At 33.7% G+C, this 14,846-nt stretch overlaps 1 protein-coding gene across 9 annotated transcripts in view; it reads left to right on the top strand.

Moving 5' to 3' along the window:
* The window catches only part of LOC134366963 (uncharacterized), a 311,090-nt gene that overhangs the window by 18,251 nt on the left and 277,993 nt on the right, over window positions 1-14,846 (top strand). The window contains exons 1-2 of one of the 9 annotated variants that reach the window (XM_063083557.1): window positions 10,203-10,240; window positions 10,333-10,418. The exons of the other annotated variants lie outside the window; for them this stretch is intronic. The gene's annotated coding sequence lies outside the window, so the exon portion shown is untranslated. Of the gene's footprint in view, window positions 1-10,202; window positions 10,241-10,332; window positions 10,419-14,846 lie in introns of those variants that run through there. 9 annotated transcript variants of the gene reach the window in all.

Genomic DNA, 14,846 nt, shown 5'->3' on the forward strand with positions numbered 1-14,846 from the left:
TGTTCTGCAGTGAACATACTGTGTGTTAAGTCCTACCAGCAGTGTAAAAGAGTCACCTTTGATTAGGTACTTGTCAGCACTTATTATGGTTAGTATTTTTCATTGTTTCTCATTTAGCAGGTGTGTAGTGGTATCTCACTGTAGTGGTATCTTGCTGTAAATTGTGTGGGAATCACCAAGTCTTAGTTCTTTCTGTTCCAGACATCCTCATTATATGGAGAAAATGGATCCCAATCCTGATGCTAGTCCTTTCCCACCCCATTCGCTTTCTGCATGTGTGGGTACTTTTGATTGCAGGCTGGATTTTCTGTATGAAATAGTGTAGAGGTAACTGGAGTTTCTGGGTGATTTTATCATTCTCTGGCATACATTTGCATTTGACAGGCAGTTAGGGTGGGGACAGTTAATCGCACTGCGGTCAGAAATTGAGTCCTTTTAAAGCTGGATCTCGAGCTTTGTGTGGAGTTTTCTATTTTAGGTTTATATTGACCTTAGGACATAACCCCTTGGTGATGCCAAATGAACCCTTGGTTTGTTTTCTGTGATTCGTTTCGTCTGTGAACTGTCAGGTTGAACCTGTGTCCTCTTGGTTGGGTGAGACTGCCAGAAGTCTTTCTCAGCTGCTTAGCTGCTCAGCTCCAACTTTCTGCTGAAGCCTCCTGGATCCTCACTCACATCCTTGGAATCAGCAAAAGCCTTCAAGGGAGAAGCGGTAACAAATGTGAGTGGTTCTCATGACAAAGCCTTCTCTCCTAATTGAGATTCTGTCTTTTTGAATGCTTTCTTCCTTTGATTTGTGGTGCCTTCAAACAATATCTTTAATATCTTCCAGCTTTCCTATTTTTTCTCAGTAGGATGTTTGAGCTGAAAAGGCTGGTGTGCTATTAGAGCAAGTTTTTTTTTATTTCTACAAATGCTAGTTATTGAAATAGTTTTGAATCTGTACATTTTATTTCTTTTATAGAAAGTTAATTCAGTCTATATGTCCATAAGATAAACAATTGCTGTTAAGGCAAATGATCTTCCTAAAGAGTGCATTTCTTTATTATCATTATACCTAGTTATTTTAAGTTAAAATTTTTTATAGATTCAATAAATTTTCCTGTAGTTTTTAGCATTCACCAGGTATGAGTCCTATTATGCAAGTACTTTCATTGAAGTACAGTCTGTTAGGAAACAAAAACAGTAAATAATGTGTATAATAAAAAGCTAAGTTTGGGGGATTGAATTATACAGCCACAGTAACCAGATTACTACCTACACCGGGACGAATGGTTGCTCTAGGGATTGGCACATCAACCTTTATCTTAGCCTAGTGTACTTCGAGTTATGTTTGTACCACTCCATGTAAATATACCCTCATGACTTCGTCCTTTCTTTTAATCCTTTTTACTTTGTGGTCTTGTTATCATATATTTTACGTATACAATACTGGTTTTTTTTCGGTTTTTGCTTTATACATTGAAATGCATGTTAAAAACAATTGAAAAATTGTCTTGTATTTCCCCATACATTTTATTTTATTAATGAGTAGTAGACTTTATGTTATAGCAGTTTTAGGTTTGCAGAAAAATCGAGCAGAAAATACCACCCTACACACATACAGACTTTATCCTATTATTAATATCCAGCATTGCTGGTACAGTTATGAACCAATATTGATACACTATTATTAAGTGAAGTTTACATTAGGATTCCCTCCCTGTGTTGTATAGTTCTATGGGTTTTGCTAAATGTATAATGTCATGTATTCACTATTGCAGTATCATACAGAATACTTTCGCTGCCCTAATAAGCATCTGTTTTCCACCTGTTCATCGGTGCATCTCTCTCTCTCTCCTTGTTACCCTCGTAACCACTGGTATTTTTTTTCCTGTTATCTCAAACATTTATTGTTTCTTTGTGTTGGGTGCATTCAAGATCCTCTTTTCCAGCTGATTGAATGTATACAATAAATTGTTGTTAATTACAGTCACCCTGCAGTGCTATAGAACACTAAATCCGATTCTTCCTACCTAGCTCGAATTTTGTATTTGTTAATCAACTCTCACTATCCCCTACCACTTTATCCTTCTGCTAAAAACTTGTTGCTTTGCCCACGGAATTGTCACCCCACGTCCCCTGAGTGACGGAGCCACAAAGGATTACTCATAGCCCATCTCTTCTGAGCAGTGAGAAGCACCAAAGTGGTTAACTTCCCCAGAACCCTCAAGCGAGAGGCATCCCTTCCTTAGGAAGTCAACCCCGAATTGGGGTTCTCTTCCTGCATTTATTTTCCAGAGCAGGTGCTCGCTTCGGCAGCACATATACTAAAATATTTTCCAGAGCAGGAAGTTACAGGAAGAGAACAAAGGTGGGGTTATAGTTTAACAATATTGGCTGGTACCTTTCAGTGAAACAAGTCAGATGACATGCCCTTAGACAATTAAGTGATCCACCACCAAAAGCTTGATCTTAGCAAACATTCCTTCTCTTTCCAGAAATTTTCCAGTATCTTCACATAACAATCAGTAATCTTTCTGTCCTTGAGCCAGCAGCCTTGCTGTCCCACAAATCTTTATCTTACAGCAGACTTTATAGCCTGAGGAAAATGTCCAGTCCTCTGCAAGGTCAATATTTGAAACTGCACGGCTTTAGAAAACCAGGACCTCTGAAGAACATTTGCTTTAAGAATCCTCTGCAAAAATTCAACATGGTAATCTCTGGTAAGCACCATTCTTATCTCTACTTACCCATGATCAACTTTCTTTGCTTCCAGATATGAGTGTGAACATGTAGTATTTCTCTTTCTGCTCCTGGCTTATTTCATTTAACATAATATCCACCAAGCTCACACATGTGCCCATGTCAGGATTACATTCTTTTTAATGGCTAAATAGTATTGTGTGTTTACATACCTCATTTTCTTTATCCATTCATCTGTGGATAGATACTTAGGTTGATTCCATATTTTTGTGATTATAAATAGTGCTGCAATAAAAATGAGTGTGCACACATCTCTTTGATATACTGATTTCCTTTCCTTTGTTTAAACGTATATCCAGTAGTGGGGCTGTTGGATCACATTTTAATTGTACTATTACCTTTTTGAGAAAGCTCCATCTTGTTTTCCATAATGGCTGTATTAATTTGCATTCCCACCAACAGTGTGTAAGAATTCCACTTTCCGTGCATCCTCGTCTGCCTTTGGTATTTTCCGTCTTTTAATGTTAGCCATTCTACCTGGAATGACATGATATTGCATTGTAGTTTTGATTTGCATTTCCCTGAAGATTACTGATGTTGAGCATTGTTTCCTATACCTCTTGGCCATTTATATGTCTTCTTCTGAAGCATGTCTATTCAGCTCATGTGCCCATATTTTAATTGGATTATTAGTTTGCTTGTTTTTTGCTGTTAAGTTGTTTGAGTCCTTTTTATATTCTGGATATTAATCCTTTGTCAGATGCATAGCTTGCAAATACTTTCTCCCATTCTGCAGGTTGTCTCTGTTGATTTCTTTTCTCTGCTGTGCAGAAGCTGTTTAGTTTGATGTAATCTCATTTGTCGGTTTCTTGGTTTTTGTTTTTATTCTTTTGTTGCCTGTACATTTGAGGTCTTGTTCATAAAGTCTTTTCCCAGACCAATATTCTGAAGCATTTCCTCTATGTTTTCTAAAAGTAGTTTCATAGTCTTTGGTCTTACATTTAAGCCTTTAATTCATTTTGAGTTTATTTTGCATATACTGAGAGATAGGGTCTAATTTCATTCTTACGCATATGGGTATCTAGTTTTCCCAGCACCATTTATTGAAGTGACTGTCCTTTCCCTAATGAATATTCTTAGGGTCTTTGTCCAAAATCAGTTTTGATTTGATCATCACACACTGTACACGAATACTCGTAAGTCAACTCTGAACCCCATAAATATGTAAAAATACAAATAATAATAAGAAGAAATCATTTCTGGGAAATATATAATTTGTGATGTGCAACAGAAAAAAAATTACTCAAGATTTTTAAAAAATTATCAATAAATTATTTTATAATCTGAAAAAAGAAGAGAGGAAACTAGTTGGCTGTAAATATGTGGCTTTATTTCTGGGTTCTCTATTCTGTTTTATTAGTTTCTAGTCTTTTTTTTATGCCAGGATCATGATGTTTAGGTTTCTATAGTTTTGCGGTATATTTTGAAGTCAGGTACTGTGGTGCTTCCAGCTTTGTTCCCTTTGCTCAGGTTTAATTTGGCTATTAGGGTGTTTTTGTGGTTTCAAACAAATTACAGTAGTGTTTTTTCTATTTTGTGTGAAGAATGTCACTGGCACTTTGATAGGGATTGAGTTGAATCTATAGGCAGCTTTTGGTAGTGTGGTATTTTTCACATTATTGATTCTTCCAATCTGTGAATGCGGAATGTCCACGTCTAACCATTTCTTGATGTCTTCAATTTCTCTCATCAGTGTTTTATAGTTTTTCTTCTGAAGATCTGTCATTCCCTTGGTAAAATTTATATTTAAGTAGTTTATGTTTTTTGTAGCTGCTGTAAATGGGATTGCTTTCGTGATTTCTTCTTCAGGTTGCTCATTATTGGTGTTCAGAAACTACTGATTTTTTTATTTTCATTTGTATCCTGCAACTATACTGAATTCATTTATCAGTTTTAAGAGTTTTGGCTGGAGCTTTTAGGATTTTCTACATATAAGATCATGTCATCTGCAAACAAGGACAATTTGACTTCCTCCTTCACAATTTGCATGACTTTTATTTCTTTTTCTTGCCTAATTGCTTCAGTACTGTGTTATGAGCGGTGAGAGTGGGCATCGTTCTTAGAGGAAAAACTTTCAGCTTTTCCACATTTGTGTGATATTAACTGTGGGTGTGTCATATGTACCCTTGATGGTGTTGAAGTATGTTCTTTCTATACCCTGTTTGTTGGGCTTTTTGTCAGAATGGGATATTGAATTTTATAAAATAAATTTTCTGCATTATTTGAGATGATCGTTTGGTTTTTGTCCTTCATTCTGTTGCTGTGATATATCAAGTTTGTTGATTTCCATTTGTTTAACAACCCTTTTGCATTTTAACTGAAGCATAATTGATTATACATATTTTGGGGGTACAATCCCACTTCCGGGAATATACCCAAAGAATGAAAATCATGTTGAAGGGATACCTACGCTCCCATGTTCATCACAGCTTTATTTACGCTGGAAAAAATACAGAACCAACCTAAATGTTGAACCATTCTTGCATCCTTGGGATCAATTCTAAAACAGACAAGAACAAAAACAAGAATAGAAAACTATAGGCCAATATCCCGATGAAAAAAGGTGCAAAAATTTTCAACAAAACGCTAGCAAACTGAATCAAGTAGCCCTTTAAAAAGATCACTCACCACGTATTTTCACATCTTCTTTTTTGTGTGTGTGCTCTTCATTTTTTTCCTTAATTTTTAATTTACATGAAGTGTTGTTTCACTATAGTCTGAAGAACTTGCTACAGTATTACTTGCCTTACAGGTTATCCAGCAGCAAATTGTCTCAGGTTTGATTGTGTGGAGGTTTCTTATGTCATTCTCAGTTTGGAAGGATAATTTTGCTGGATACAGAATTCTGAGTTGACAAACTTATTTTTTCTTTAGCATTGGAAAGATGCTGGTCCGTTTTTCTCCCGCTCTCCGTGGATACTCTTGAGAAAGCAGCCATTGTTTACATCATTATTCCCAGATAGGAAGGCAATGCATTTTTATTTCTCTGGCACATTTAATTTTATTATTTGTCTTTTAGCTGTTTAAGTATGATGTACCACATGCATATCTATTTTGATTTTTTGGTTCCACTAATCTTGGATCTGTAATTAGAATATATTTTTCAAAAGTTGGGAATTTTTGACCTCATTTCTATAAATCATATGTTTTTTTCCCTGATCCATTACTCTTCCTACTCATATTGGACTCTGATTAAAGTATATGTTTGATGATTGAATATTATCTAACAGGTTGCTATAGGTTTCGGTACTCTTCCCACAGTCAATGGGCACTGCAAGACCTCTGTTATTTCCATTCCTCTCTTAGCCTCACATCCACTTTCTGCTATGCCTTGATGAGTCTTGTGCACATGTTCAGCCCAGGCCCTGACCAAGGACCTATTGTAAACTTCCACACATATTATTGCCTTGGTCCTGTGAACAGCTCCCTCATCTAGAGTGTCGTACCACATAAATATCAGCTGCACAGCAGCCTCGACTTTTAATCTCTGTTTCATCAGCTTAACAACTCTGCCATTCTCTACCTGTTTCAAACTCCCTGCCATAGGTGAAATTGCCTCATCCAGAGAGCCTGGGCGAACATAAATCTCACACCTTGGCAATAGCTTGTGTCAGTGAGGAACTCTCATACATAGTTTGTGGAAAGAGAAATTAGAGCCAGGACTCTGGCACAATTTTGGCAGATTCTATTAAGCTGAATAGATACATACAATATGACTCAGTAATTCTACTCTAACTTACATAGTTATCCTAAAAATGCACGTCTGTGCCAAAAACGTGTATAGAAACACTAGTACTTAGTAGCTGGATAAAATCTAAAAGTTCACCATTTCTAAGAATGGGTAAAATAAGGTATATCACACAATGTACTGCCACTCACTAATGAATATGAACAGACTTCTTCTACATACAAACTGTTGTTGTGACGTGATCCCTGCCAGCGCATCCTGCCATGCACTGAATGGAGCAGGGTCTCAGGTCAAGTTGGAAAGGCTAACACATTCCTTGGCTATTTATTGTCATCAGTATTTCCAATAACACCCCTCTTTCTGATTCTAATTGGCTGGTCCTGCGATTTGGGCAGAATTCTTTTTGGATCCTGGGGAGAAAGGAGCCTGTATGGGCCAAAATAGGTTGTTATGCTGGTTTTTGAGAAATACCAGGTCTAGGTCACCTTCTTTTGTAGGGTGGGTGGTCATCAAATGCCTGCTGCTCTGTTATTCCTTCACTTTGCCTCCACTTAGAAGCCTGCCCTCTTCTAACCACTGTTCAGAGTTTCTTTCTAGTTGTGTTTTTTATTCTTTCCAGGGTTTTTGGCTGTATCTAGTGGAAAGGAGCAAGGAGAGACAAGTATACATTATTTGGGGCAGAGAATAACTTCAGCCTAATTTTTTTGAGTTTTACCAATCTTCAGAATGACGAGTATTTCAGGTTTCTTAATGGCAAATATACTCCATCATATGGGTCTAGCACATTCTGTTCATTCATCAGTTGACCGACATTTGGGTTGTTTTTAGTTTTTGCTATTATGAATAATGGTGCTATGAACAATCGGATATAGTTTTTGCATGGACATATGTTTTTAGTTATCTGGAGTGGACATATAAGGTTGGAAATTCTGGGTTATATACTAACTGTCTAACTTTTTGAAGAATGACCAAACTGTAGAGCTATATATGAGGATTTCAATTTCTCCTCACCAATACTTATTATCTGTCTTTTTGGTTATACGAATTCTTTTGGATATGAAGTAGTATACCATTGTGGGTTTGATTTGCATTTCCCTAAGGACTAATGATGTTTGACGTCTTTTCATGTGATTATTGACCATTTATATATCTTCTTTGGAGAAACGCCTGTTGGAATTCTTTGCCAACTTTTTAAAAATTGGATTGTCGTTTTCTTATTGAGAACGTTCTTTTCATATTCTGTTTACAGATCCCTTATCAGGTATATGATTTTTAAAGATTTTTTCTTATTCTTTGTTTTGTCTTTTCATTTTCTTAATGATGTTCTTTGAAACAAAAACATGTTCAATTTTGATGAATTACAACTTATCAGTCTTCTATTTTATTGCTTATGCTTTGCTGTCATAATTAAGAAACGATTGCTTAACCTAAGGTAACACATGTTCATTCCTGTGCTTTCTTCCAAGAGCCTTTTAGTTGTAACCCTTACATTTAGATCTATGATCCACTTGAATTCCGTTTTCTATGTGATGTGAGGTAAGGGTCCTACTTCTTTCTTTTGCATGTAGATATCCAGTTGTCTCAGTACCACATGGTGAAAATATTCTTTTCCCATTGGTGTATTTCCATCATAAAAATATTTATACTTGCAATCTATAAATATGGTTATTTCTCATTTATTTAAATCTTTAATCATTTCTTTCTACATTGTTATGGGATTTTTGATCTGTAAGTCTTGCATTTTTTTAATTGAATATATTACTAAGTAATTAATATCTTGTGATGTAAACAATTATTTTTCTTAATTTCAGTTTTGGCTTATTCATTGACTGTATAGAAATAAAATGGATTTTGTGTATTTCCTCGTATTCTGCAACCTTGATGAAATTGAACATTGTTCTAATTTTTAGTGGAGTTCTGAGAATTTTTTATATACAGTTTAATGTCATCTGCAAGTGGAGGTAGTTTTACTTCTTTCTTTCTAATCTGTATACCTTATGTGTCTGTTTCTTGCTAATGCATATTGAATAAAGTTGGTCAGAGTGGACATATTTATCTTGTTCTTGATATTAGGTGGAAAACATATAGTCTCTCAGTAAGTGTGATATTAGCTGTAGGTTTTTCGTTGATGTATTTTGTCAGGTTAAGGAAGTTCTATTTTATTCCTAGTTTCTTGTCTTGTTAGGTAAATGTGTTGGATATTGTCACGTGTTTTCTCTGCATATCTTGAAATGATGGTATGATTTTTGTTTTTCTGTTAATATGGTGTTTTATAATGATTGATCTTTGGATATTGAAGCTATCTTGTATTCTTAGCATAAATCCTATTTGGTCATAGTGTATAATCCTTTCATATGTTGCTGGATTTAGTTTGCTGGTATACTGTCAAGGATTTTTGCACCTGTATTCATAAGACATACTGGTCTATACTTTTCTTGTGATGTCTTTGTCTGGTTTTGGTATCAGGGTAATACTTTCAATATAGAATGAGTAGGGGATTGTTCTCTCCTCTTAAATTTTCTGGAACATTTTGTGAAGAATCGCTGTTAGTTATTGTTTAAGTGTTCTTTAAAATTTTCTAGTGAAGCCATTTGGGTATGGGCTCTACTTCATGGGAAGAAATTAATTTCAAATTACTAATTTAATACCTTCACTTGTTGTAAGTCTATCCAGAATTTCTTTTTTTTTTTTTTTTTTTTTTTGCGCAGTTAATTACTTCATGCCATTCTAGGAATTGGTCCATTTTATGTAAGTTATCTAATTTGTAGCATGTAGTTGTATATAGTAATCTCTTATTAGCCTTTTTTTTTTTTTTTTTTTTTTTTGCAAATTTGAGAGTGATGTCCTTTGTTTAATCCCTGATCTTAGGTATTTTAGCTTTTTTTTTTTTCAGCATTTTTTCTTTTGTATTTTATGTGGGAACTTTTCTTTCGATGTATACTGAGGCTAATTCCACATATTTGAAAATGGACTAATTGAAGTATAATTGACATACAAAAAAAGTGCAGTTTTTAAATGTGCAATATGATGCAGTTTATAATATGCCTACACTAATGAAATTATCAGCACAATCAAGATAATAAACATAACTGTTATCTGCCAAATTTCTGTATGGAGTTGTGTAATCACCCCTCCTGAACCTCTCTTTTTAAATTCAGTGTTATTGTTAATATAGTTAGTTTTAAAGTTGTACATCTTGCCATTTGTTTTCTGTTTTTCCCATCACTTTTTATTGTTCTGTTCTTCTTTTTATACCTACTTTTATGGTTGTTAAATTTTTAAATTATTTGATTTGAATTTCTCTTTTGGATTGTTACCTGTGGTGGTTTAAAAATATGCCCACACATTCACTGACATACATTCCACCAAGAGATGGGGTTTGGAGATGGCCATTAGCTCAGTTGGTTAGAGTTGAGCCCTATAACACCAAGGTCATGGGGCCAGATCGCAGTACCCACAAAAACCAAACCAAACCAAACAAACAAACAAACAAACAAGCGAAAGTTATGAAAAGAGAAAGGAGATGGAGCTATGGCCCCTGCTTGGATTCTGGACCAAGCTTAGTGACTCTCTCAGGACCAGTAATACAGTGCAGCAGTTGTGATGCTACATAAATTCTTAGACTGAAGTTCCAGCCCACTGCCATTACTAACTTCTGTCAGTAGAGGGCGCAATCTCAATCTTCCTGCCCAGGGCTTTTCTGGCATATGGGATAGTCTCTGTTTTCATCACGTGCCACTTCCTGCAGCCTGTAGAACTTCCTGTAGCAACAGAAATTACTGACAATTCAGTGACAAACTGTCTCAGGTTTGTGTATGTGGATATGTCTTATTTCTTAGTTTGGAAAGAAAATTTTGCTGGATATAGAATTCTGTGGACTGTTTCATTTGTTCTTTCAGCACTGGAAATATTGTGCTCATTATTTCTGGTACTCCATGGATTCTGTTGGGCAGGCAGCCATCTTTAAATCGTCATTCCTGGACAGGTGATGTATCTTTAGTTCTCAGAGAGTTTCCTTTTGAATTGAATTGCTTTCACCCTTCCTGACCTGCTCCTTCTAAAGTCAGTGTTACTATTAATATAGTTTGTTTTATAATTGACCATCTTGCTGTTTGTTTTCTATTTTTCCCCTCACTTTTTTCCTGTCCCTCTTTTTGTACCTACTTTTGTGTTTATTGGATTTTTTTATTATTATATTTAAGTTGTTCTTTTAGATTTTTATCTGGCAGCTTAAATTTTTCAAATTTTAATAGCTATTTTCAATAGCAATTCAATTCAAATTTTCCCATCTGTGTAAATAAAAGGATAATTTATTTGATTGTAAATAGCAACAAAACAAAAGCTAATAAAACCCCACATATAGAGAAAAACAAAAGTCAAACGTCCCATTTTTTAATTTCTCACTAAAAAACATTAAAAATCTGCATCGATTATATGTACACACATTAAATGAATGTAAGCACATTTACAAGCATATATTAAAGTCAATCGTCATAATTGTTGATCTGATGTTAATTTTGAATAGTGTGAGAAACTGTAAGATGACACACTTGTGTTACCCATAGCAAAATAATTTAAATTACTTTATATAATATATAATAACTTTATGCTTTGGAAAACATGTTCTATTAGTGAAATGATTTATGTAAACAGAGTGCATATCAGAACCAATTCAGTAACAAGGAATGTATAGAATGTAAGTGAAAGTAACAATTTATGCATATATTTATGTACATAATATGTAATAATTTTCGTATGTAAATAATTATAAAATGACACACTCTAATAAATGATATTAGTAAAATTCATATATGAAATACACAATAATAAGTATTAGTTGGCTATTAGTATCAAAATACTTAATAATTAGTGTAAATGAAATATCAAGATATCACATTGTTATCCATTGATACCAGATTCTGAAGAGCACATAAATACTATGGTTTTGGAAATCAATATGATATTTTTACAGAATATTTTAAATTCACCTATCCTATTCCACAGTAGTTGCCTTTCTATGACTGTATTTGACAGAACTCTTCTTGAAAAGTGCATAAAAATATGGATATCAAAAGGCAAAACTGCTATTTTTAATAAAATAAGATGAGTTGATACCATAAGTACTATGCAGATTTTACACCCAATCAGGTAAATCTTTAATAATTATAGAAGATATCTTCATTATATAGTGTTAGTGAAAAAACAAGCAAACTCTAATTTTTCCACGTGTTTCCATGTACATAAATGTATTATTTATGTATGTATATAGTGATATGTATATGTGTTAAATTATGCACTTCACTGCTAATCATGATTGGTCCTGTGAAAGATTATGAGTCTGTATTTTTTGGAAATTTGACATTGAGTGAACATTTTATTTGTAATTAATAAAGGAAAATAAAATGTTTACGTGACAGCATATTAGTAATGATTCTTTTGGGCGATCTTTTTTTTTTTCTTTTAATGACTACATTACAGTACAGGTAAGAAGTTATGCTTAAAGCCAGAGTTGGAACAGAGGTATAAAGGAAAAAAAAACAATAAGAGAAATATCGAAAATTTATGTGGAGAAATAATTTTTAATTTAGTTGTGATTGATTTATAAGAAGCTGACCTCTAATTAGTCATTGAAATCATTAAAGCGGAGGCCATAAGAGAAATTGTCACAAAGAATGATTTGTTTGTTGTTCTGCTAGGATTAAATGTCAAGTGTAAGCTAGAATTTACCTAATATTCATGAGCCACTGTTGTCATGATATCAGAATAATTGACAACAATAATTAGGGTTAAAATCTTCTCAGTTTTTATCTAATTAGTAAAGGAAAAAAGACTTAAAATATAGCCTTGTTGTGCAGGGTTTTCATGCCATTTCTTATGATATCTGTAAAATAGCGAGAATTGTTGTTCTCAGAAAAGTGTGCTTAGATTTAACTGTATGAAATCCAGCAATTTTGCTGGATGCAGTTATTAATTCTAATTTATTACTTGTAAATGGCTTTTAGATATGCTAGAAACATAAACATAAAATCTGTGAACAAAAGTGGGTTCATTTCTTCCATTCCAGTCATTACACATTTTTTTCCCTGCATTTTTGCCCTGGCTATGACCTCTGTAAAATGCTGAATAGATGGAAATAGTAGACACCCTTGTCTCAATCCTGATCTCAGGGTGAGCTTTTCAACATTGCATCACTAATTATGATATTTGCTGCAGTATGCTGAGTTTTTTCTTTTAACTATAACTAGACGGTAAATTTATGAAATGGTTTCTGTCTATTTGTTGTGATCATGACATGATTTTGTCCTTTGTTTTGTTAAAGAGATTCAGTGTGCTAAACCAATACCAGTCCCTCGGATTAAACCCAGTTCGTGCATGGGGTATTATAATTGAAAGTGTCTTTGGATTCCCTTTGTCGAACATATGATTTTTAAAAAAAATTTGTCATGATGCATATTAGCCGTTGATTTTCTTTTATACTAGTGTCCTTATTAGTTAAGTGTAAAGTTGATAATTATCTTACTAACATTCTGTGGAGTGTTTTTACTGTTTTTATTCTGCGGAGATTTTGTGCGTGTTTGGTATTCTTTCTTTCTTAACTGTATGGCACAGTTCACAAAATCAGGCATTAGGCTGTGGAAACTTTGTAGGAAGGATTTTCACTATGGGCTTCAATTAATACACATAAGTATCATTGAGATTTTCTGAATTTCGTGTTTTGTTAAGATGTATTTTTTTTTTTTTGGAATTTTGTCATTTCGTATAATTTCATTTATTATATAAGCATCACCAGCATCTTTAATGATGATCTACTCTACATTTCTGGAATTGGTAATGTATGTCTTCCTTTTTTTTTTTTTTTTTTTTTCCCAATCAGTCTTGTCAGGATTTATAATTTTTGAACCTTTTCAAAAAGAAAGCAATTAAAAATAAACTGACTTTTGGATTTGTTGATTTTACCTTTTTCTTCTGAGTTTCATTAACTGATTCTAATTTTATTATTTTATTTCAATTATCTTTTGGTTTACATCGACTCTATTGTTCCCAAGTTTTGAGGTGGCTGTCAGACCTTAAATTTTCAGGATTTGGTCTATTGCTTTTAATGCTGAAATGTTTCTTTAGACTCATATTATGATGGGTTCTACACATTTTTAGCAACTTTATTTTGTTATAGTTGACATAAAATTAACTACAGAACTTTGTAATAATATAACGTTTTGAGATATGTACATATTTGTGAAACCATCATCACAATTAATATAATGAACATATTCATTCTTCACCCAGGTTTCCAGGTGCACCTTTGGATTTACCCCTTCTGGTCCTGCCCGGGCCCTTCCCCATTTTTCATACTCTGAAAATTTTAATACAATCCTGATGTGCACAGACACTTTCATTTTTCATGGAAAGCATCAAGGAATAGAATGGCTGGATCCCATGATATTTGTATGTTTAAGATATTTTAGAAAATGTCAACCGTTTATAAACAGTAATTTTCCTTCTAGGGCTACAGTCAACAAAGCTACTCGTAAATGTTCATAAAAATTTGGTTAAAAAATGACAAGAGATCTATTTTTAAGCAAATTATATTTTATTCAAAGCATGAATATTATGGTTTATAGCATTTAAAGCTTTGCAACCAATCAGGTAGTTCTTATACATTAGCCGAAGATATGTCCAAGTTATATCACTAACGAAAAAAGAAAGTAAATTGTAGTTTGTTCCATACGTGTGTGCATTTGTATTACTATATCATATGTGCAAGTGAATGTGTATGTGTATATCTGTTCATATAAAACTTCACTGCTGATCATTATTACCTCCGTGAAGAGATATGATCTGCAATTTTGGAAATTTTACACCGAGCACCTGCTAAATTTTTAATTTGTAAAAGGAAATCAAAGAAATAGTCACATGAAGGGATATCACTAATGATGTAATTTTCTCCCTTTTAAAGTTGTACAGAATAGATGAGAAGTTATGCTTAAAGACAAACCTAAAAGTGAGACAGAGCAAATATTTAATTAGTAAATGAGATCAATAAACTGGAGGCCATAAGTAAACTTCTCAAAAAGAATGCTTTTTCATTTCCCTTGGATTAAACACCAAGTGTATTATCAAGTGCATTTTACATTCTGGGGCATCTGTTCACAAGGATTCAGAAAATACGACAACAATAATCAGGGTTATAATGACTCTCAAATATTATCTAATAAGCATATTGAAAAAACATTTAAATATAACCTTTTTGTGTAGGTTTTTGTGCCATTTCTTAAAATGTGTATAAAAAAAGAAAGAATTGCTATTCTCAGAAAAATGTGCTTATGCCTTTTCCCCCTCTTTGTGTTGCATTATTGCCCTGGCTATGACATCCAGAAAATGTTGAATAGATCTGGTGACAGTAGGCATTCTTCTG

The sequence above is a fragment of the Cynocephalus volans genome, chromosome X (assembly GCF_027409185.1).
Source record: "Cynocephalus volans isolate mCynVol1 chromosome X, mCynVol1.pri, whole genome shotgun sequence".
NCBI classification, from domain to species: domain Eukaryota; kingdom Metazoa; phylum Chordata; class Mammalia; order Dermoptera; family Cynocephalidae; genus Cynocephalus; species Cynocephalus volans.